Source organism: Kogia breviceps, chromosome 5 (assembly GCF_026419965.1).
Source record: "Kogia breviceps isolate mKogBre1 chromosome 5, mKogBre1 haplotype 1, whole genome shotgun sequence".
Taxonomy (NCBI): domain Eukaryota; kingdom Metazoa; phylum Chordata; class Mammalia; order Artiodactyla; family Physeteridae; genus Kogia; species Kogia breviceps.
The window spans coordinates 134,023,675-134,047,552 of record NC_081314.1 but is presented as its reverse complement, the minus strand read 5'-3'; the positions used below and the strand labels follow the sequence as shown (position 1 = coordinate 134,047,552).

The window sequence follows — 23,878 nt, the reverse complement described above, 5'->3', positions numbered from 1 at the left end:
TCACTGAAATATTTAAATTTGAGAAATAAAAATACAAAGTACTTGGATAACATTTTAAAAAATCTTGAATATCCACCACCCAGAATTGACAATTGGTAGTATTTTCTCATGTTTCCTTAAAATATTAGTTTTAAAATATAAGAACTAAAATATTACAAGTGAAGTGGATGTTCTTTCTGTACTCACCTTCAGTTCCATTTTGTAATCCTCAATACAAAATAACTTCTTTCATGGATTTAGGATCCGTCTAACCCATGTTTTCATGCTTTTATTCATACATTCATAGACAACATCTGGTTTATGTGTTTTCATATTTGTGTAACTGGTGATAGGTTGGACGTATTGTTCTTCAAATTTCCTTTTCACTCAACATTATCTGAGATTTGTGTTTTGGTATATAAAGTTAGTTTACTCTTCTTAATTGCCACATAGTTTTTTTTGAAATTATAAAACAATTGCTATCTGGCATGGATAAATATCAATTGGTAAACATTTAGTTTTTTCCAGGTTTTCACTGTTATGAACGACACACTGTAATCAACTTTCTTAAGCATGGCTTTTTCTGGTCTTTTACAGAAATTTCCTGGGATTCAACCCAGAGTGAATCAGCAGGGTTGTAATGTGTACACATTTTAAATTTACTTGACATTTTCAAATTTCCACATTTCTCCCCAAGCTAGTTGTACTTATTTATATTTCTGCCACCTCTTTGTGGCAGATTTTAATATTTAATATTGTTAGATTTATTTTTTGTTTATTTTAAATTAAATTGTTCTCATTGCTAACTGAGGTTAGGCATGTGTTCATAGTTTCATCATTTGAGTTTCTTCCTTTGTGAATTGTCTGTTCATTTTTGCATATTTTTCCTTTTTGGTTTTGTTTTTATTTTTATCAAGGTTGATAACATACATAGGCCAAATAATTCTACATGATTTATTATGAAAAAACAATCCACTCTTAGCACCACAGCGCCCAACTTCTCATGTCTCATATCCCAGGGGTGGCCATTTTCAACTTTTAGCAGTTTCTTTGGCCATTTATTCCCATCTTTCTGTGTACCAAGCTTATAATGATATTACTTGAGTTCTCAACTTTAGCGTTATCTGTTGAGTTCCCATAGTAGGAGGTAAAGTTCTCATGACAGAAGGCAAGAATTTAATTCTTCTGCCTCAAATAAACAAATGTAATTGCCACCCCTTCTCTCCCCATGTTCTCAATATGATTATATCATGACTTTTTAACATTTTTTTATATAAATGCTACTCAAAACCGAATGTGTAATATACTAGTTACATTTGCTTTCTTGTACAACTTTTTGCTTTTCCTTAAAGTTAATAATTATCCAGTATATTAGTTTCCTAGGCCTGTCATAACCAATTACTACAAACTAAGGGGTTTACAAGAACAGAAATTTATTCTCCTGTAGTTCTGGAAGTGAGAAACTCAAAATCAAGTTGTTGGATAGGCCATGCTCTCCATGAAGCCTCTAGGTAAGAATCCTTCCTTGCCTCTCTTAACTTCTGGGAGTTACCAGCAATCCTTGACCTTCCTTGGCTTGTGGCAGTGTAATGCCTATCTCTGCCTTAGTCCTCACATGGCCTTCTTTCCTGTATGTCTTTGTATCTCCAAATCTTTCCTTATTAGGACACCAGTCATTCGATTTAGGGCCCTACATATTCTAGTATGACCTCATTTTAACTTGATTATATTTGGAAAGATTCTATTTGCAAATAAGGGCATCTACACAGAGGTGGGGGTGGATGGATGGTTTAGGACCTCAACATGTCTTTTGGGGGAATATGATTCAACCCACAACACCTCGTGATAAGTACTTTTTCACTTGCATAGTTTTCTACATATCAAAGTTCAGCCTCAAAGTCTCTTCTAATTGTTTATCCTCTGCCTGCCCACCACCCCGCCCCACATATATTTAAAGACATTGAGAATACTGATTATTTCTATCTAATCTATTTAGGCACCAATATATAGCTCTAGGGTTCATTCCTTAGTTTTGCCTCTTGAGCTTCATTCTCAGGCTAATCCTCCTTTTGGTACCGAGATGGCTGCATCTTTACAGCTTCCTGCCACCAGATTCAGTGGAAGAGTCATTTTTTCCAGTTGCTCGCACAGAAAGTTCTTGTCATTCATTCTTTTTTTATTGGGTCCGAATAGGTCATGTGCTAATGATTGACTTGATCCTGTGACCAGGTAGATGACATGATCTCTCCCCATCTCTCTTGGGACCTGGAGGGGGTGGGCCCACCACAACCAGAGAGCCAGAATGGTCCACCAAAGCAAAATTGTGGTACTGATATAGAAGCTGGGCAAAAACCATGAGCTGTCTACTACATGAAAGTTTTTCATATGTTAGGTGATTATTTGCCTTCAGTTTGTTATTGCATTTTGATTTTGTTTTTCAATATTTTTTGCTATGCAGATATTTTAAAATATTTATTAAATCTACTTTTAAAGTTTCTGATTCTTGCATTGTGCTTAGTAATATCTTTCCCACTCTCTGCTCTTTATGTTCTGGTTTCAAAGTATAGACTTCACTATATTAATTGGATCTACCTTATTAGTTAGGTCGTTAGATCTTCTCGAATCTTATTTTACATCTACTTGATTTTCTGTGGCCTGAATGAAGTGATTTAATTGTTTATAATCGATGCAATCAAAAGTCTTTCATTATTAGCATGCTTCTGTCTACTTATATATTTTTTGGTAGTTTCTGAATTTTCATGATATACCAGTTGGGTCATTGATATTTACGATCAATACATCTTATTTGAGGATTTTGTTTACTATAAAATGTGTTCGTCTTGCTTACTGCTTTTTGTTGTGAATTCAACCTTGCTTAAGATTAAGAACACAACACTGCTTTCTTTTTGTTTCTATTTTCTTACTATGCCTTTGTCCCTTTTTCACTGTAATTTTTTCACCCTTAAACTTTGAAACACACACATACGCACAAAGACATTATGTTCTCACAGTATTCCCGCTGATCAGCATCATATCCTCTCTTAATAAAGATAAACATTTTAGCAGCAACATTCAGCAGCATTTTGAAACGGCGAGTAGTGAGGGCGCAACTTCCGGCCTCGCCAACGCATCTCCCATAAGAGCTCGAAGCTCCAGTTTTAGATGTGATTTAAATCCCACCAATCATTTACAGCCTCGTAAGTTTTGGAAGGAAGAGTGGAACACTCAGATGTAGAGGCTGACTTCTTGGCTGTGTTATCTCCGCTGGCAAGCTGAGTTGTAGAGGAGTTTGATTTTTTTGCAACAACTGTGACAGGATTCTCAGTGTTAGGCCTCTAGCTTCATGGGTATCGAGAGGCAGAGCACAGTTCCTTCATTTTGCAGCTGTGGATGGGGGTATATGTGATTTGAGTCTGCAGTTAGCAGCTGCAGCAGCTGATTCCTGATTCCATGGTTTCATGACCGGGGCAAGGCCAGTAGCTCAGTTGTGTAATGTGCCTTTAGGAGGTGTTCCTGGAAGTTCAACTCAGAGCTGATCTTCTTTAAACCTTTCAATGATTATAATGCCCATTGGATATCGTATTTAAAAAATGCCTTTTAGCCTGAACTAACTGGAGTGGATCCTATGGTATGCAACAAAACCCTCACTGATACATACATGGGGATTCCCTGTATTTTCTGGTATGTTGTGATAATACCTTCTTATTTCAGAGATGTTTTACATTTGTTATTTTAAGGATATTTGGTTCCATCATTACTGGTGGTTTTGGTGGTATGGTAGTAAAATCAAATGCTTAGTCAGGCATTTTGATTTCATCTTCTTAGTGAGAATTCTTGTTTCTCAGTGGCAATGGAGTCTAATAATTGCAACAAGGTATATTTCTACTCTTAAAAAGGCTTTGGTATAAGCCTCTTACATAAGAGAGAATATCTTCTCTTTTTTTCTGGCAAGATATATTTAGCTGGTTCTTGTCTCATCTTAGCCTGGCTTGCATTTTAATAGAAACCACAAGTTGCAGCTGGTCTCTTCATGCTATCCAAGAGTGGAAGCAACCTTGATTAGTTTACAAGTCTCCTCTTGGTGTAAGGGGGTTATGTCGATGATTTAAGTTAATTCCACTATAGTTTAGTAGTTAGTGAAATAACACACGAGTCGAAGATAGATCATTTTTAGTGCATCTTCAAGAATGACTCTAAATCTTTCCAACAAAAGAATTCTTTTCAAAAAGTTTTGTTTGTTTGTTTTCATAAAGCATCAACCTTTTAGGGTTGTTCACTACACTTAAAACACTATGACACAGACTGGGAGAAAATATTTGCAAAAGACACGTAAAGTATTGTTATCCAAGATATACACAAAGAACTCTCAAAATTCAACAAAAAGAAAACAAACAGCCTAATTAAAAGCTGAGCAAAAGATCTGAACAGACACCTCACCAAGGAAGACATACAGATTGTAAGTAAGTATAGTTAGGAAATCTCAAATTAAAACGATGAGGTATGAGTATACACCTATTACAATGGCCAAAATCCAAACCACTGATAACACCAAATTCTGGTAAAGATGTGGAGCAGTAAGAACTCTCATACGTTGCTGGTGGCAACGCAAAATGGTACAGCCAGTTTGGAAGACAGTTTTGTGGTTTCTTACAAAACTAAACATACTCTTACCATGTGATCCAGCAATCCTTGATATTTATCCAAAGGAATGGAGAACTTATATCCAAACAAAAGCAGCTTTATTCCTAATTGCCCACATTTGGAAGCAACCAAGATGTCCTTCAGTAGGTGAGTGGATATAGAAACTGTGATACGTCACAGACACTGGCATATTATTCAGCTCTCGAAAGAAATGAACTATCAAGCCATGAAAAGACATGGAGGAAAGTTAAATGTACATTTTGAAGGGAAAGAAGCCAAACTGAAAAGGTGATATATGGCATGATTCTAACTATATGACATTCTGGAAAAGGCAAAACTATAGAAACAGTAAAAATATCAGTGGTTGCCAGGGTTTAGTGGGGAAGGAGGGTGAACAGCCAGAGGCTAGAGGATTTTTAGGGCAGTGAAACTATTCTGTGTTATACAAAATAGTGGATACATGGCATTATACATTCATCAAAGCCCATTGCATGTGCAACACTAAGACTGAAGCCTAATTGTAAACTATGGACTTTGGGTGATAATAATGTGTCAGTGAAGGTTCATCGATTGTAGCAAATATCTCGCTTTGGTGGGGGATGTTGATTGTGGGCAGGCAGTATGTGTGTAGGGGAAGAGGGTATATTTAAACTCTGTACTTTCCATTCAATTTTGCTGTGAATCTAGAACAGCTTTAAAAAACATACAGTGACACACTAAAAAATATATATATATATATATATATTTATATTTGTTATTGGTTAGATTTAGAAGTATAATTTTAAATATTTTAATGACAATTACAGTTAAATGTGGAGTCAAAGATAAGCATGTTTTAGTTAATGAAATGCCTTCTATTATTATTACTATTATCATAATTATTATTGACTTAAAAATCCTCAGTAAACCTTATAAATTTAGTGATCAGTGATGTTCATTGATGTTCATTGAAAAATACATATATATATACGTGACAGAATTGGTTTTTGTTCTTCTGACATTCCTGTTGTTAATATTCTCATGCTACAAAAATCTCAGTTAAAAATGTTAAAAAGAATCTCTTCAATACTGCACAGCCAGCACAGTAAGCGGTATGGTTACCTGCCAATACAGCATCAGCCAGTTGAACTGTTAAGATGGTTACTCATCCACTGGATAATTTCACAATGCTCTTTTTAAATTTGGTTGCTTTGGACACATTCTACCCTGGAAACAAAATCTAGGCTCCATAATACATTCAGAAATCGTAGACTCATCTCTCTTTTCCAGCTGGTCCTGGTAGGGTTGACACATTTACTTCTGCACCATAGGAAAGGCTGCTAGAAAAGCTCAAGTATGCATTCAAGTCCATTACTTTGGCACAATGCAAGGTCACATAGAAGAGGGAGACTCTCTCAACCTCTCTATATTGGAAAATTAATTCTTTAAAGTCCTTTAAAAAAATCTCTACATGTGCTCAGATCTTATGAACTTAGGATCAGCAATGACCTCATCACCTTCAGCTGGTCTAAAAGTTACCTTTGGCTGCTGTGTACTTTATGAAATCTTGTTAATTATGACTGTTTTTCCTAGTTACAAGTCCTTCTGGGTAAATTTGTATAAAACATTCATTTTTATCACTTACATAACCACATAAAATATTTTCATTGGCGTCAAAATGTCATGTTATTGCCAAACAGATTCCATTTCAATTTCTAGAAATTATTGGAAAGTTAATATTCACATTTTAATGGCACCCTTGCTGTAGTCTTAAGTCATGTTTTATTGAAATTCCCAACAGAAGTCATAATTACATTGTGTTTATACAGGATAAAGCACAGAAATAGACAACATTTCCAGTTAATCTCTGTGGTTAATGATTATCCTTTCCTTTTTTTTAAAAAAAGACAAATCGTGAATAAAATTCAAGGTCTTTTTGAAACTAAGTTTTCATGAAAATGATCATCATGGATACTCATCATTCACTTCTCTTTTCTGCACAGTGATATTTTAGTTTAGGAATCATTAACTGAATCTTTCCCCTGGCTTATGAAACTTTACATACTCCTACCTAGGAGTCATACTTCTATCTAGGAGTCATACTCCTGCCTAGGCTTTTGATTTCTCTGTAGAGATGTCAATTCAAGAAAACTCAATCTCGACATTGTTATTGAGTCCCAAGCTTGTACAACTTGCTGCATGACAAGCCAATAAATCTAGAGAAGAGTTCAGGAATAGCAGCTTTATTCAGACAGCCATCATCTGAGAAGATGGTGGACTAGTGTCCCAAAGAACCATCTTACTTGAGTTAGAATTCAGGCTTCTTTTATACTAAGAGGGAGGGGTGTGTGACTGATTGTTGCAAACTTCTTGGTGCTGTGATTCTTTGTTTTTGCGGCTGTCCACGGTTGTCTGGTCACAATGTTCCTATAAACCTCCTGCAAGACAAATTATTCTTTGTCCTGCAACTTTTTTCTCTATATGAATGGAAAAGTGTTATACATTGTCCCCTACATATGAACCTTCAAGTTGTGAAGTTTCAAAGATGCGAACCTGCGTTCCCATGTCCAATCACGTAAGTTAGTTCACATGTCTGGTGTACATTGTCACGTGCGTGCATCCTCTACAAGAGGTTGTGCTTTTGTGTACTTTGCAGTACTGTGTAGAGTACAGTAGTACAGTATCTTTATTTCAATCCCAGGATGTGAGTGAGTGAAATTGCAGCTTGCCCTCCGTCTCCTATTGCTGACGACCCTTCAGCTCTACCATCTCCCACCTCCCTCCCTGCAGTCAGTAACTCTTCTTGCCTGTGCACTCGATGCCAGCCCCTAGATGCCAGCTGTTAGACTGTACTTTTCAAGGTACTCTACTGTAAGATTAAAAATGTTTTCTTTATTTTTTTTGTGTTTGTTATGTATTATTTGTGTGAAAAGTATTATAAACCTATTACAGTACAGTACTATAGAGCTGATTGTGTCAGTTGGGTACCTAGGCTAACTTTGTTGGACTTGTGAACAAATTGGTCTTAACGAACGTGCTATCAGAATGGAACTCGTTCATATGTAGGGGACTTACTGTACCTTTAAAGATTAGAGCCTTGAGAATAAGCTATCTTGTATATTTCAGGCTATAGACAACTTTCTTTTACAAAAGGTGCAGAGCCAGCATGGCTAAGCACAGGCAACAGAGCACAAAGATTAGAGCTAAAGGAATACATCCAATATGGAGTCAGGTTTGTTCTTCTCTGTTACAAACCTCATTTCAAGAATGTAATTGTTGGGCTTCCCTGGTGGCGCAGTGGTTGAGAATCCGCCTGCTGATGCAGGGGACACGGGTTCGTGCCCCGGTCTGTGCGTCCGGAGCCTGTGCTCCGCAACGGGAGAAGCCACAACAACAACAACAACAACAAAGAATGTAATTGTTTAACTGCAAAGCTACACTTTTGGGTAGAAAACACCCTTTGGAGGTTGCACATTGAAGCCATGTTTAGAGATCTGGAGAAATGAATTTTTAGCAGTAATCACATTTACTTTGTCCCCAGTCTGGAAGAAGTCCCCATGAGAGCTGGAGGATGACTAAAGGGCTGACTTTGATCATAGTTGCCAGAACATGTACTGTCACTCTGAGACTCTTCTTTGCCTGGATCTTGCACATCCCCTCCTATGGACCAAAATGTGGTGTCCCCTCCCCATAATTCTTATGTAGAAGCCATAACCCCCAATGTGATGGTATTTGGAGGTGGGGCCTTTGGGAGATAACTGAGCTTAGATGAGGTCACGGGAGAGCAGGCCTTCATGATGGGATTAATGTCCTTGTAAGGAGAGACATCAGAGAGTTTGCTGTCTCTCTCTCTCCCTGCCATGTGAGTACCTCCTGAGAAGTCAGCCATCACAAGCCAGGAAAAAGGCTCTCACCAGAACTCAACCATGCTGGCACCCTGATCTCAGACATCCAGCCTCCAAAACTGTGAGAAATATGTTGTTCAAGCCTCTCAGTCCGTGATGTTTTGTTATGGTAACCCTAGCTTACTAATATGTCCCCCAAGGACAAGATACTTGGAGCCAGAGCGCACACAAAGGGTCTGGTGGGGAATTCAGGTGGTGTTCCAGGCAGTTCAGGAACACGTTTTACAATTTCAATTACTGCCTCTTTTAGTGTATAAATAGAACCTCAGAAGGTGGTTAAGCTGAAGAGAGAGCCTTAAGAGGACAACATTCCAGTGGGATCAATTAACAGTTTGTAAGTAAAATTATCATTTTTGCCTATACTGATTGCTGATGAAATTCTTAAAGTAGTTGTTATTCTTAAGAAAGTTGAATTGATAGTTTAAGTTATGGAATGTTCTGAGCTGGGCCCTATGTCTTCCTCATATTATTCTCATTAAATATTTGTTTATTTGATTTAAAATGTTTTTAAATCATGGCATAAATTTAGCAAAGAATAGGAGGCCTATTCTGAAACTTTATTACTTTCTTGTGAGAGAGTATTCCTTTATGGCTTACTTATACTAGAAGTGGCACTAATTACTTGGGAATGTGAGTGAAAATTTGCCCTGGCAAATGTGGAAAAGCAGCTTAAAATAGCTCATCTAGGGACTTCCCTGGTGGTGCCGTGGTTAAGAATCTGCCTGCTAATGCAGGCGACACGGGTTCGAGCCCTGGTCTGGGAAGATCCCACACGCCACGGAGCAACTAAGCCCGTGCGCCACAACTACTGAGCCTGCTCTCTAGAGCTCACGAGCCACAACTATGAAGTTGTGCCTGCGTGCTACAACTACGGAAGCCCGCGCTCCTAGAGCCCATGCTCTGCAACAAGGGCCACCACCGTGGTGAGAAGCCTGCACACTGCAATGAAGAGTAGCCCCCCCTCACTGCAACTGGAGAAAGCCCGCACGCAGCAACAAAGACCCAATGCAGCCAAAAAAAAGAAAAAAAAAAAAAGCTCATGTACACATGGAGAATTTTTCTCTCCAGTCTTGACTCAGGCACTTATTATCTTGACTTTCTGTAAGTCATCAAAGCATAAATGTAAATTACTTCTGTTTTCCCCCAGTTTTACTGAGATGTAATTGCCATATAACATTGTATAATTTTAAGATGTACAACATAATGATCTGATATATGTGTATATTGGGAAATAATAACCACAATAAATGTAGTTAACATCCATCACCTCACATAGTCACACATTGTTTTTCTTGTGATGAGAACTTTAAAAATCTACTCTCTTGGCAACTTCCAAGTATATACTACAGCATTACTATCTATAGTCATCATGTTGTACATTACATCCCAGAACTTAAATGTCTGGCACTTGTTTTTAATAAGTAGAATTTGGCAGTTTTTAGAAGTAATTTAAGGTGGAAGTTTGCACCTTTTGACCTTTTGTACCTTTTAAATTGGGTGAAGGTGATCAAAAAGTACATGCTTCCAGCTTAAATTATTTCTAGAAACTGCCAAATCCTACTAATTAAAAACAAATGCCGAGCACATGTCTAATATTTATTGTGCTACGTATTTATGCTTTTGAAATATTGCTTGAAACAGCTATCTAGGACATAGCTAGTTTTTGTCATATGTAGATCTATGTCATAACTAAATGTGTTGTGACAGAATTTTCCCTCTAGGCCTGAGTTGCATATATTCAATCGTGGTGGACAGAATAACGGTCCCCCAAAGATGTCCACATCCTAATCCCCAGAATCTGTGACAATTTTAACTTACCTGGCAAAAGGGGACTTTACATATGTGATTAAATTAATGATCTTGCAATAGGGAGATTATCCAAGTGGTCTCAGTGTAATCATAGAGCTCCTTCTAAGAGGGAGGGAGCAGAGTCAGAGTAAGGGTAGACAATGTGGTGATGGATGTAGCAGTCAGATTGAGAGAGAGAGAGATTTGAAGATGCTGGTTTTGAAGATGGAAGAAGAGAACAAGCCAAGGAACATATGTGGCCTCTAGAAGCTGGGAATGGCCAGGAGATAGATTCTTCCCCAAAGCCTCCATAAGGAAGGCTGCCAACTCATTTTAGACTTCTGATCTCCTGAATTATAAGATAATAGATTTGTGTTGTTTTTAGCCACTAAGTTTGTGTTAATTTGTTATAGCCGCAATAGGGAAATAATACATCAATTACCACTGATTTTATTTTCTTAGTGTGGTACAACTAATAATTAAAAGCAGTTTAAACTTTAGACCCTATTTCAGACCTCTAAAGACACAAGCATGGCGGATGTAAAAGACAGGCTAATTTAAAGTTCTAACATGTACTGGCCCCCAGTCGAAAGCTGGGGGAGATGGTAGTGGGTATAGTGTGCAGTCCTTTCATACCCAGCACACTTAGACCTGCACCGTCTACCCACCTGGGGCTCCTGAGCGCTGAAAATTCAGCCAGTGTGAAATGAAACGTGCTGCAAGTGTAAAATATACCATGAATTGTAAAGAAGACTGTAAAATGTTTCATTAATAATTTTAAAATATTGATCACATGTTGCAATATTACTATTTTGAACATATTGGGTAAAATATAGTATTAATTAAATTTCAATTTCTTTTTACTTCTTGATTGGAAAATGAAAACATTTTCATTACATATGTATGGGTGAGTCATATGTTTTTATTAGATAGTGCTGCTCTAAACAGATAATGCTATTAATGATGTAATTAACAAGATATAGATTATTTACATGCTGATTAATGTATTATTGAGTAATGAATATGCAAATGCAGTCGAGAGTTAATAGGTTTATTTATATACATTTAATGCATTTTACAATTAATATCTCCATTTTTTTATAGTCACATCCTCCTAGAGTCTGATCTCCATAATCAGATTCAACATTTGGGATACATATGCCTTTTTACCTGCAGGCAGTAAGGATAGTTTTGAATCGCTTAGATTTTTTTGTCTTCTCCCAAAGACCCCATGGACATCGCATCTTTCTTTTTCTGAAGAAATAGAATTTCTTTTGAAATCCAGTCAATGTTTCATAAAGGCATCTAGCCAGTGTAATTTCCTGGACCAGATTAATGTTTGTAGGATCAAGAAGTCTTAGGAAACTAAACAGAGTCTTTAAGCAATTATATTTTGGGTGATGATTACCTTAGAGTTCAGTGAAAACCTATATATGTGTGTATTAAGAATATATATGTAATGTATATCAATACATATATTATGTATATATACATAATTATGCATAAAGAATACATGTTATATGTACATGTATATGTGTTATGTATATATATCAGTACATATATATTATGTAATATACATATACTATGTGTATATGTACATTATATATATACACACATATTCCTAATACAATACATATATAGTTATATAAATGCAAAAGCAAAGTGATGAATATTTGATAAAAGGCAAAGACTTTGCCTTCTGGGCACTTCATGACATTTTGGGGGTGCCAAATATCACCTAGGACAAGATGTTCATGGTTTGACCCTCAACCTGAGCAAATCTATGTATTAAGGAAATTTATACAAACATTACAATTTCAATAAGTGAGTAAATGTTGTAAATGATTCTTAGTGGGTGGATTTCTCCTTAAATTACTGGGATCATCCTTCCCTACCTCCAGTTCTCCCCTGTATTTTGTAGGGGCTACCACACCCAGTATCTCCTGCTTGGTGTGAGTATTGACCATCTAAAGGGGTCTGTAATGAAATGGTAACCTTTGAAGAGGTTTCCCCACTTTCTGATAATATCCCTGTATACACTTATCATTGTGGTATATGTTCAGGAAGTAGGGAAAGCTTTTCAAGGAATACTTGGATTGGATGGAAGTCGGCTACCAGAAGCTAACATCCAACTAAATTCTATCGGCAAAAGGTCTTGTTTCTTTCCCAGTGAAAAGTGGAATGTATATTTCTTGGCTTGCCAAGAGTATAAAAACATCTCATTCATTAAAAGAACTTAGCTTTCATGTTTTAAATAATTCTCCTGATTTCTTAGATAACACACCAATTAGATATAAATGCACTCATGAAGAACCTGGTGCAAGGGGTTATCCCGAATAGCACTTCAAGTCTAAGTGCCCTTGGTTAATTGTCAAGGCATGAGGCTGAGTGAGGACACGGCAAGTTTACCTGCCTTGGGGCATTACTGAGACCAGCTGGCTCTCCTAGAGCCATAAAACTTTTTACTATTTTTTCTGCATATATTATGCCATGGAACTGTGTGACCTTCTGGGACTTCTGCTGCTTGTAAAAAGGCCCAACATTTTTGTTGGCTGAAGTGCAGGGTGAGAATTGCTCATCACCCTTGCAGAGCAACTGGAGATCTCTTTTGGGGTTCATTGGTTAACCTGTACTGGAGGGCAGTTAATGAGCCAATGAGGGAAATGTTAACATTAAATTAAAATGTGTGAAAAATGTTCCTATGAGCATCAGAAGAGCTAGATGCATTAGGGGCATTGAGAGTCAGAATTCAGGGAAAGAACAAAGTGTTTTGTTCTTTTCTAAGGCATGCAGAGCTCATTATTGTTGATGGAAATGAAATTTACAGGGCTGAGTGCCTTGAATAAGTCAGAGGTTGGAAACCCTTTGACTCAACTTTATTGGCCAAAAAATTTCTCTAAAGAGAAGCTTGCTTGACCTACTGTGAGAATATTTATTACTTTCATAAATAATCAATACACATATTTCTACATATAATTTCATCACATTTGAAAACACTTCTTATTGGTATAGAAGGTATAGATGAATGAAAACCAAATGCCCAAAATTTGCTCCCAGAGAATATGGAATTGCCCTTAGAAGAATGTGATCTTTGGGCTGATAGATAAAGCATGGTGCTAGATGTCTCTTCCTGGTATGTCCTACTGAATTCTTAAGATTCTCAATGGTTATCATGGAGCCAGTCCGATCAGTCCAAAGAATGACAAGTCAGTGTAATGCAGCAGATAAATTAGGCCTTGAAATCAGCAAACCAGGTGCCAGATCTCTATTAATTTCCGTCTTATTTGACACAGCAGAATTTAGTAGTATAGAGTATGACAAAATAGTTTACTATTCTACCCAATAGACTTTATTCTACTAAATAGAATTCTAGTCTACAAAATAGAATTTAGTGGTATATAGTATACTAAAATAATGGTGCAGAGTTTTATTCAGCTCTTTTGGTTGCAAAGACTAGAGAGTCATCTATTCCAATAATTTAAAAAGTTTTAATGTAGCAATATACATATATTGTTTAGAAAAATAGTCTCTCAGAAACCCACGCACAGGGTTCACAGTAGAAGAATCTCTATAGAAAATGGAACAGGAACTGGGAAATGATTTGGAACCTAACACAAGTCTGGAATCCTCAGAATTAGGGATCTGTTCATTTTGATCTGGGTGCCTAAGGTTTTTTTTTTTTTTTTTTTGGCTCTGGCTTCCTCTGCCCAGATGGGGCACCCATGGCTTTCATTTGCATTGTGAATGCATCTCCTTTCACAGGCTATGGAACTGGTGTGGTAATCTACTGGGGGCTGCAATTCTGGTGTGGGTAAGTGGGGGCCGGGGCCACAGTTGGGACCAGTGACCCAGGATGCACAGGACAGTTATGTGGGCACTGCCATGGCCATCGTCTGCCAAGGTCCAGGAACTCTCTAGGGAGCACAGCCATGGGGAGGAGGCTGTGGACCTTCAGCAGGTCCCACCTGCCTGGCCAGAACTGGCACCCCAGCTCCTGATGTATTTTGTTGGGTGCCCAACTTTAATATGAAGACACCATGTGTCCATGTGAAGACACTGTATATCCAGTACCTTCTCTATGGCTACCAAATGACCTACCTTTTCTGTATTTCACTACTCAGATTCCTAGAACAGGCATTCTGGTCTGGATAAGCATTTACTGGCCAGGCCACATTGTAGTCCAACGACAAGACTATGGATTGGCCAGCCATAGGACAGGTCTTTGCCCCAAACTTGGGTGGTAATTAAGGGACTATCCCTTTAGCAGAATGGGTGGATATCTTACTTTTGCTGGGGTTGTTGGTATAACTGACACAATGACTGATATGCCTGATGGTTCCTGGGAGATGGTTGTGGTTGGATTTGATCTACATGCCATCCTGTTTTCTGATTCAGTTTCTCCACCATCACTGGGGCACAGGTGGAAATAAGGCAAAGGCCTTTATTTGAGAACACATCTCTTCTGAATGTCCATTCAGTGAAACTCAGAGACCGTCTCTAGGTAAGACTCAACTTTTTAAACTATTCACTTCACAAATGTAAAGCATAGAGGTTTTCCTACAGGGAAGTGACAGAGCAGAGCTAATCCTGGGCAAAAGGGTCAAGTGGGCAATGAAGTTTTGTTATCAGGAACTTTCTTTCTTCTCCAACCCAGAGCCATTTTATACCCCATTACATTAAAGGCAGCTGTAGTTTGGTAAGAAGAGGATGTGATTTAGAATCAGAAGATACCCCTAAATCACACCTTTGACCCATATCCTGTGCCTTGGGTAAATAAACGAGCTTCTCTGAGCCTTAAATTCCTCATTGTAAAGTGCAGCTATCATACAAGGTTGTTTTTACTACCGTGTGAAAGAGATGAGCATACGGTACATGATTGTTTAATAAATACTTAAAAAAATCAGAGGTCGAAGGGGCACCTAAGAGCTCTTATTTTATAGATGTGGGAACTGGGGTCCAGAGATGTTATTTCACTTGTTTAAGTTCAATTAAGTTGAACCAATTAAGTTCAACTTAATTGCAACCAAAACTAGAACCCAGGTCTCCTGATTTCCCAGGCCAATGTTTTTGCGAACTCCAAGTTTCTCCACAATTCTCATAACTTGCTCTTTAGAAAGACTGTGTAGGTATGCAAAGTTAGAGCTTCTAGTTTCTTTCGATGAACAAAACATATTTTTATAATTAGAGTAGAAATTCCCAAGGTTCTTTTTTTTTTTTTCAAAAAGAAAATATGTGATTCTTATTTACTGTGAAGAATGAATTAATATTAAATAAATTACTGTCCTAGCTGAACATGTGTTTAGTAACTCAAGTCTTAGAGAAGTGAAACTCCGTAACTAGGCGTTCCTGGGCCTCCCTGGCCTCTTACAGTCGCTCTGGCCACATGATTTCCTCCTGTGGCTCTAAGGCTGAGAGCAATGCCAAGCCTTCTAATTGGCAGTCAGATGCTTCAGACTGAACGACCACAAAAGCCAAGGTGATCTGGGCTCACCTGGCCGAAGTGTGCTCTGTGCCATGCACTCCTTTGTCTTGTGAGCAAACTGTGGCATGGTGCAGTGGAAACTTCATGTAATCGTCTATATTTTCAATTACCAAGGAATTCTTTTAAGAAATGTTAAAGGACTAGATTCCAGAGTTTCTTAGCAGAATACAGGTGGTTTGTCTATACATAATTGTTATTTTCTTTGCCCAGGAGTGCAAGATTTTTGAAGCATGCCTTTTTTCTCCCACTTATTATAATTTCCTCACAAACGCCTATTGTCTATTTTGTGCAAAGAACCATGGGATATACAACATGGTATTTGATACTCTCTTTCCTAAAGGAACCCATTTCCTTGTTGAGATGAGAGCAGAAGCTCCATGGGACCTTATCTGTCTTATTCACTGTTGGAGTTCAGTGCATAGACCATTATCTGGCACAGAATAGACACTCGGGAAATATTTGTGGCATGCATGAACGAATATACCTATATCAAACATTAATTATAGCTACTGCTTATGTAGCTGATATTTACATCCACTAGTTTTCCAAGTACAATTGCTGCTTCATTTGATCTTCACAACTCTATGAGGTAGGAACTATTAATACACCCATTTTGAAGATGGGGAAACTGAGGCTTAGAGAGATTAAGTAACTATCCCAAAGTTGCACACTGGTGATACTGAGATTTATACCAAAATCATCTGGCTCTGAAGTCTGTGTTCTTGACCACTATGCTCTGTTGCCCCTGCGTGTTATGCTTCCTTAGGGCTAAAGACACTCCTTCCATGATTTTTAGAACTAAAATCAAGGGGTGTTGTACGGGTGGGGAATAAATCAGGAGCTTGGGATTAACATGCACACACTACAATATGTAAGATAGATAACCAGCAGGAACCTACTGTATAGCACAGGGAACTCTACTCAGTATTCTGTGGTAACCTACATGAGAAAAGAATCTGAAAAAGAATGACTATATGTATATGTATGACTGAATCACTTTGCTGTACATCTGAGACTAATACAACATTGTAAATCAACTACACTCCAAAAAATTTTTTAAAAATCAAAGGGTATTTATAATGGAATCACATATGCGGCATTAACAACAAGAAAACTGGAAAGTTTTGTAGAGTAAGAAACAGATGTAGGACCAAATCCTAAGGGGTAAGAAGGATTTAAACAGACGAGAAGTAGAATTCATCTCTCTTTGACTTCTGGGAGAAGATGACCTTAGAAATTCTCTTTATAATATGGTTATGTTATAATTTTATACAATATTATAGTATTATTTAAAATTTTTTAACCAGTTTCATCATCTTAACTAGTTAGCGTGGGTTAGAATCCAGTCTTGTTCATCTTTCTATGCCCCCTTAGTGCTAGGTTGGGACCCTTCCCAATGATTTGAAAGAAATTGAATGATCACTGGGTGGTAACTTGATGGGCTGGGGAAAGCTAACTACACCAAAATACCCTTGCCAAATTTGAATTCTGATAAGCTTGCCTCTTTCTTGCTTTTCCCCAACTCTTCTTTTTAAGAAATCCTCATGAAAAAAACACAAACACAACTACTCGTATGAAATCATTTTTGACATCTTCAGAGATTTCTCTAGGTTCTGGCCCAAGTCTGACTGTTGTTCTCTTCTACCTACATTCTTCCTACACTTGAGGGATTTCAAAAAAATGTGCTTAATGATTGGACCTTGTTTTAATTTTCTCTAACTTATTTATTTTCTCTTGAGGTTAAGAACATTTTGCAAATTTGCAAATACCAAAAGTATTTTGCACACGTAATAAGTTTAAGAAAACAATCAGATCAGATTCAGAATATCTCCCCAAGGAAAGAAAGTGCACAAAATAGTCAAATGAGTAATTGAAAAACAAAGCAAGGGAACTAAAATATCTCCCCAAACTAGTTCCTAAGATATGCCTTTTTTCCATTATGAAACACTGACTAGTCTGCACTGTTAAAAATATATTTATTTATTTATTTTTGGCTACTTTGGGTCTTCGTTGCTGCTTGCGGGCTTTCTCTAGTTGCGGCGAGCAGGGGCTACCCTTCGTTTCAGCATGCAGGCTTCTCATTGCGGTGGCTTCTCTTGTTGCGTAGCACGGGCTCTAGGCACGTGGGCTTCAGTAGTGGTGGCACGCAGGCTCAGTAGTTGTGGTGCACGGGCTTAGTTGATCCGTGGCATGTGGGAATGTTCCTGGACCAGGGCTCGAACCCGTGTCCCCTGCATTGGCAGGTGGATCCTTAACCACTGCGCCACCAGGGAAGACCCTGCACTCTTTGTTTTTTGAAGTGAAACTTTGATGGGAAAATTCATAACTGAATCCATTGTGTATTTCACGCTACCATTAACATTCTTTTTCTTGCCGGATATTTTGCTATGAACTTAAGCATTTATCCTCGATATGTTTTCCAGCTTCTTCAAGTGTTCATTTTTCTTGTTGCCAATAAATATTCCACTAAATTTTCAAGTCACACTTCCTGAACGGTAGGACAGGTTCACCATATCTTTGTAGAGACTAATTATAAAAGCATATTTTATTTTGTTCATCCATAATGAATAATACAAGCTCCTGGTTTGGATTTTACTCCACTGAGTATGATCTCCTTAGTCTGAAGGTCTGATGTTGATAAACAAGTCAGTTTTGGAAATGCTTGGGATCTGAAGAAGAGTGGCAAGCTGTGTATGACCTAACTGACAGGTTGATAAAATGATTGAAATTGCTAAATTGACAGAAGGACCAAAGTTGAAAAATTGATAAATAAACATTTCTTGAGCACCGACTATATGCAAAGCCAACTTCAAATTGAGATTTGCTATCCATTAAACAGAGGTAGGGGCTTGATGTACAGACCTCGTTAGTGATGTGTTTCCTGATTCCCTACCAGCAAGTCACGAACAAGAATGAGCTCTTCTCAGCTTGCTGTTCTCACTTACTTCAACTGGGCAAGAATTTGACTTCCACATGCAAATCATTTGGTCTTTGTAACTGACACTTTAATGCATTCTGCTCCATAGCAGTGCCACCATGTACTACTTCTGGCTTACTTTGGAGTTCACACAAATTTTTCTTTGTCTGGATCTCGTCTTGCAAAGAGACACTCCCCACGTCTGCAAGATCTAATTACATCTATTTGCGTAAGTCAAACAAATGTTGATAGGCTTATCATGAGTTCGTTCATTATGTCTGGGACTCAGGAGACTATAAAGAAACATGAATAATGGGAGTAGAAACAGTAGTAAAAATAATAGTAAAAATTAGTAGGAATGGTAAATGATGTAGTTAATATTTACTGAATGCCTAACACTGACATTGTGCTAATTTCTTTATGTGCAATAACTTCGTTTTACAGAAGAAGAAATTAAAATTCAGAGAGGCAAAATAACCTCTCCCAAAGCTCACACAGTCCGAGTGGTGGAGCTGGGAAGTGCTTTTTTTTTAAACATCTTTATTGGAGTATAATTGCTTTACAATGTTGTGTTAGTTTCTGCTTTACAACAAAATGAATCAGTTATACATATACATATGTTCCCATATCTCTTCCCTCTTGCATCTCAATCCCTCCCACCCTCCCTATCCCACCCCTCTAGGTGGTCACAAACCACCTAGCTGATCTCCCTGTGCCATGTGGCTGCTTCCCACTAGCTATCCACCCTTCATTTGGTAGTGTATATATGTCCATGCCAATCTCTGACTTCGTCACAGCTTACCCTTCCCCCTCCGCATATCCTCAAGTCCATGCTCTAGTAGGTCTGTGTTTTATTCCCATCCTACCCCTAGGCTCTTCACGACTTCTTTTTTTCATAGATTCCATATATATGTGTTCGCATATGGTATTTGTTTTTCTCCTTCTGACTTACTTCACTCTGTATGACAGACTCCATGTCCATCCACCTCACTGCAAATAACTCAATTTCGTTTCTTTTTATGGCTGAGTAATATTCCATCGTATATGTGTGCCACATCTTCTTTACCCATTCATCTGTTGTTGGACACTTGGGTTGCTTCCATGTCCTGGCTATTGTAAATAGAGCTGCAATGAACATTTTGGTAAATGACTCTTTTTGAATTATGGTTTTCCCAGGGTATATGCCCAGTAGTGGGATTGCTGGGTCGTATGGTAGTTCTATTTTTAGTTTTTTAAGGAACCTCCATGCCGTTCTCCATAGTGGCTGTATCAACTTACATTCCCACCAACAGTGCAAGAGGGTTCCCTTTTCTCCACACCCTCTCCAGCATTTATTGTTTCTAGAGTTTTTGATGATGGCCATTCTGACCGGTGTGAGATGATATCTCATTGTAGTTTTGACTTGCATTTCTCTAATGATTAATGATGTTGAGCATTCTTTCATGTGTTTGTTGGCAATCTGTATATCTTCTTTGGAGAAATGTCTGTTTAGGTCTTCTGCCCATTTTTGGATTGGGTTGTTTGTTTTTTTGTTATTGATCTGCATGAGTTGTGTGTAAAATCTGGAGATTAATCCTTTGTCAGTTGCTTCATTTACAACTATTTTCTCTCATTCTGAGGGTTGTCTTTTGGTCTTGTTTATAGTATCCTTTGCTGTGCAAAAGCTTTTAAGTTTCATTTGTTCCCATTTGTTTATTTTTGTTTTTATTTCCATTTCTCTAGCAGGTGGGTCAAAAAGGATCTTGCTGTGATTTATGTCACAGAGTGTTCTGCCAATGTTTTCCTCTAAGAGTTTGATAGTGTCTGGCCTTACATTTAGGTCTTTAACCCATTTTGAGTTTATTTTTGTGTATAGTGTTAGGGAGTGTTCTAATGTCATACTTTTACATGTACCTGTCCAGTTTTCCCAGCACCACTTATTGAAGAGGCTGTCTTTTCTCCACTGTATATTCTTGCTTCCTTTATCAAAGATAAGGTGACCATATGTGTGTGGGTTTATCTCTGGGCTTTCTGTCCTGTTCCATTGATCTATATGTCTGTTTTTGTGCCAGTACCATACTGTCTTGATTACTGTAGCTTTGTAGTATAGTCTGAAGTCAGGGAACCTGATTCCTCCAGCTCCGTTTTTCTTCCTCAAGATTGCTTTGGCTGGGCTTCCCTGGTGGCGCAGTGGTTGAGAATCCGCCTGCCGATGCAGGAGACACGGGTTCGTGCCCTGGTCCGGGAAGATCCCACATGCCGCGGAGCAACTAAGCCCGTGAGCCATGGCCGCTAGGCCTGTGCGTCCAGAGCCTGTGCTCCGCAACGGGAGAGGCCACAACAGTGAGAGGCCCGCGTACCGAAAAAAAAAAAAAAAAAAAAAAAAGATTGCTTTGGCTATTCAGGGTCTTTTATGTTTCCATACAAATTGTGAAAGTTTTTGTTCTAGTTCTGTAAAAAATGCCAGTGGTAGTTTGATAGGGATTGCATTGAATCTGTAGGTTGCTTAGGTAGTAGAGTTATTTTCACAATGTTGATTCTTCCAATCCAATAACATGGTATATCTCTCCATCTATTTGTATCATCTTTAATTTCTTTCATTAGTGTCTTATAATTTTCTGCATACAGGTCTTTTGTCTCCAAAGGTAAGTTTATTCCTAGATATTTTATTCTTTTTGTTGCAATGGCAGATGGGAGTTTTTTCTTAATTTCACTCTCAGATTTTTCATCATTACTGTATAAAAATACCAGAGATTTCTGTGCATTAATTTTGTGTCCTGCTACTTTACCAAATTCATTGATTAGCTCTAGTAGTTTTCTGGTAGCATCTTTAGGATTCTCTATGTATAGTATCATGTCATCTGCAAACAGTGACAGCTTTACTTCTTCTTTTCCGATTTGGATTCCTTTTATTTCTTTTGCTGTGGCTAGAACTTCCAAAACTATGTTGAATAAGAGTGGTGAGAGTGGGCAACCTTGTCTTGTTACTGTTCTTAGTGGAAATGGTTTCAGTTTTTCACCATTGAGGACGATGTTGGCTGTGGGTTTGTCATATATGGCCTTTATTATGTTGAAGAAAATTCCCTCTATGCCTACTTTCTGCAGGGTTTTTATTGTAAATGGGTGTTGAATTTTGTCAAAAACTTTCTCTGCATCTATTGAGATGATCATATGGTTTTTCTCCTTCAGTTTGTTGAAATGGTGTATCACGTTGATTGATTTGCATATATTGAAGAATCCTTGCATTCCTGGAATAAACCCCACTTGATCATGGTGTATGATCCTTTTAATGTGCTGTTGGATTCTGTTTGCTAATATTTTGTTGAGGATTTTTGCATCTATGTTCATCAGTGATATTGGCCTGTAGTTTTCTTTCTTTGTGACATCTTTGTCTGGTTTTGGTATCAGGGTGATGGTGGCCTCATAGAATGAGTTTGGGAGTGTTCCTCCCTCTGCTATCTTTTGGAAGAGTTTGAGAAGGATAGGTGTTAGCTCTTCTCTAAATGTTTGATAGAATTCGCCTGTGAAGGCATCTGGTCCTGGGCGTTTGTTTGTTGGAAGATTTTTCATCACAGTTTCAATTTCAGTGCTTGTGATTGGTCTGTTCATATTTTCTATTTCTTCCTGGTTCAGTCTCGGCAGGTTGTGCATTTCTAAGAATTTGTCCATTTCTTCCAGGTTGTCCATTTTATTGGCATACAGTTGCTTGTAGTAATCTCTCATGATCCTTTGTACTTCTGCAGTGTCAGTTGTTACATCTTCTTTTTCATTTCTAATTCTATTGATTTGAGTCTTCTCCCTTTTTTTCTTGATGAGTCTGGCTAATGGTTTATCAATTTTATTTATCTTCTCAAAGAACCAGCTTTTAGTTTTATTGATCTTTGCTATTGTTTCCTTCATTTCTTTTTCATTTATTTCTGATCTAATCTTTATGATTTCTTTCCTTCTGCTAAATTTGGAGTTTTTTTGTTCTTCTTTCTCTAATTGCTTTAGGTGCAAGGTTAGGTTTTTTATTCGAGATGTTTCCTGTTTCTTAAGGTCGGATTGTATTGCTATAAACTTCCCTCTTAGAACTGCTTTTGCTGCATCATATAGGTTTTGGGGCATCGTGTCTCCATTGTCATTTGTTTCTAGGTATTTTTTGATTTCCTGTTTTATTTCTTCAGTGATCAGTTCGTTATTAGGTAGTGCATTGTTTAGCCTCCATTTTTTTTTTTTGTATTTTTTACAGATCTTTTCCTGTAATTGACCCAGCAAGGATCTCATTCAGATTTGATGGAGAAATTAAAACCTTTACAGACAAGCAAAAACTGAGAGTGTTCAGCACCACCAAACCAGCTTTACAGCAAATGCTAAAGGAACTTCTCTAGGCAAGAAACACAAGAGAAGGAAAAGACCTACAAGAACAAACCCAAAACTATTAAGAAAATGGTAATAGGAACATACATATCGATAATTACCTTAAATATAAATGGATTAAATGCTCCCACCAAAAGACACAGACTGGCTAAATGGATACAAAAACAAGACCCATATATATGCTGTCTACAAGAGACCCACTTCCGACCTAGGGACACATACAGACTGAAAATGAGGAGATGGAAAAAGATATTCCATGCAAATGGAAATCAGAAGAAAGCTGGAGTAGCAATTCTCATATCAGACAAAATAGACTTTAAAATAAAGACTGTTACAAGAGACAAAGAAGGACACTACGTAATGATCAAGGAATCTATCCATGAAGAAGATATAACAATTGTAAATATTTATGCACCCAACATAGGAGCACCTCAATACATAAGGCAAATACTAACAGCCATAAAAGGGGAAATCAACAGTAACACAATCATAGTAGGAGACTTTAACACCCCTCTTTCACCAATGGACAGATCATCCAAAAGGAAAATAAGTAAAGAAACACAAATTTAAAATGATACATTAAACAAGATGGACTTAATTGATATTTATAGGACATTCCATCCAAAAACAACAGAATACACATTTTTCTCCAGTGCTCATGGAACATTCTCCAGGACAGATCATATCTTGGGTCACAAATCTGGCCTTGGTAAATTTAAGAAAATTGAAATCGTATCAAGTATCTTTTCCGACCACAACGCTAGGAAGTGCATTTTTATTTAAAGATTAGCAGAACTCACCATCTGGGTGTGTTTTCTTAAGAGGGGAAGTTTATGAATATCATTTCAA

General features: G+C 37.7%; 1 long non-coding RNA gene across 3 annotated transcripts in view; it reads left to right on the top strand.

Moving 5' to 3' along the window:
- LOC136794276 (uncharacterized) overlaps window positions 1-23,878 on the top strand; it is a 24,826-nt gene extending 948 nt beyond the window's left edge. Inside the window, exons 2-7 of one of the 3 annotated variants that reach the window (XR_010840826.1) lie at window positions 7,301-7,460; window positions 8,755-8,838; window positions 14,004-14,103; window positions 14,688-14,793; window positions 18,801-18,920; window positions 22,902-23,282. This is a non-coding gene — a long non-coding RNA (uncharacterized lncRNA). Of the gene's footprint in view, window positions 1-7,300; window positions 7,461-8,754; window positions 8,839-14,003; window positions 14,104-14,687; window positions 14,794-18,800; window positions 18,921-22,901 lie in introns of all 3 variants that reach the window. The other 2 variants (XR_010840825.1, XR_010840824.1) reach the window with 2 other exon arrangements.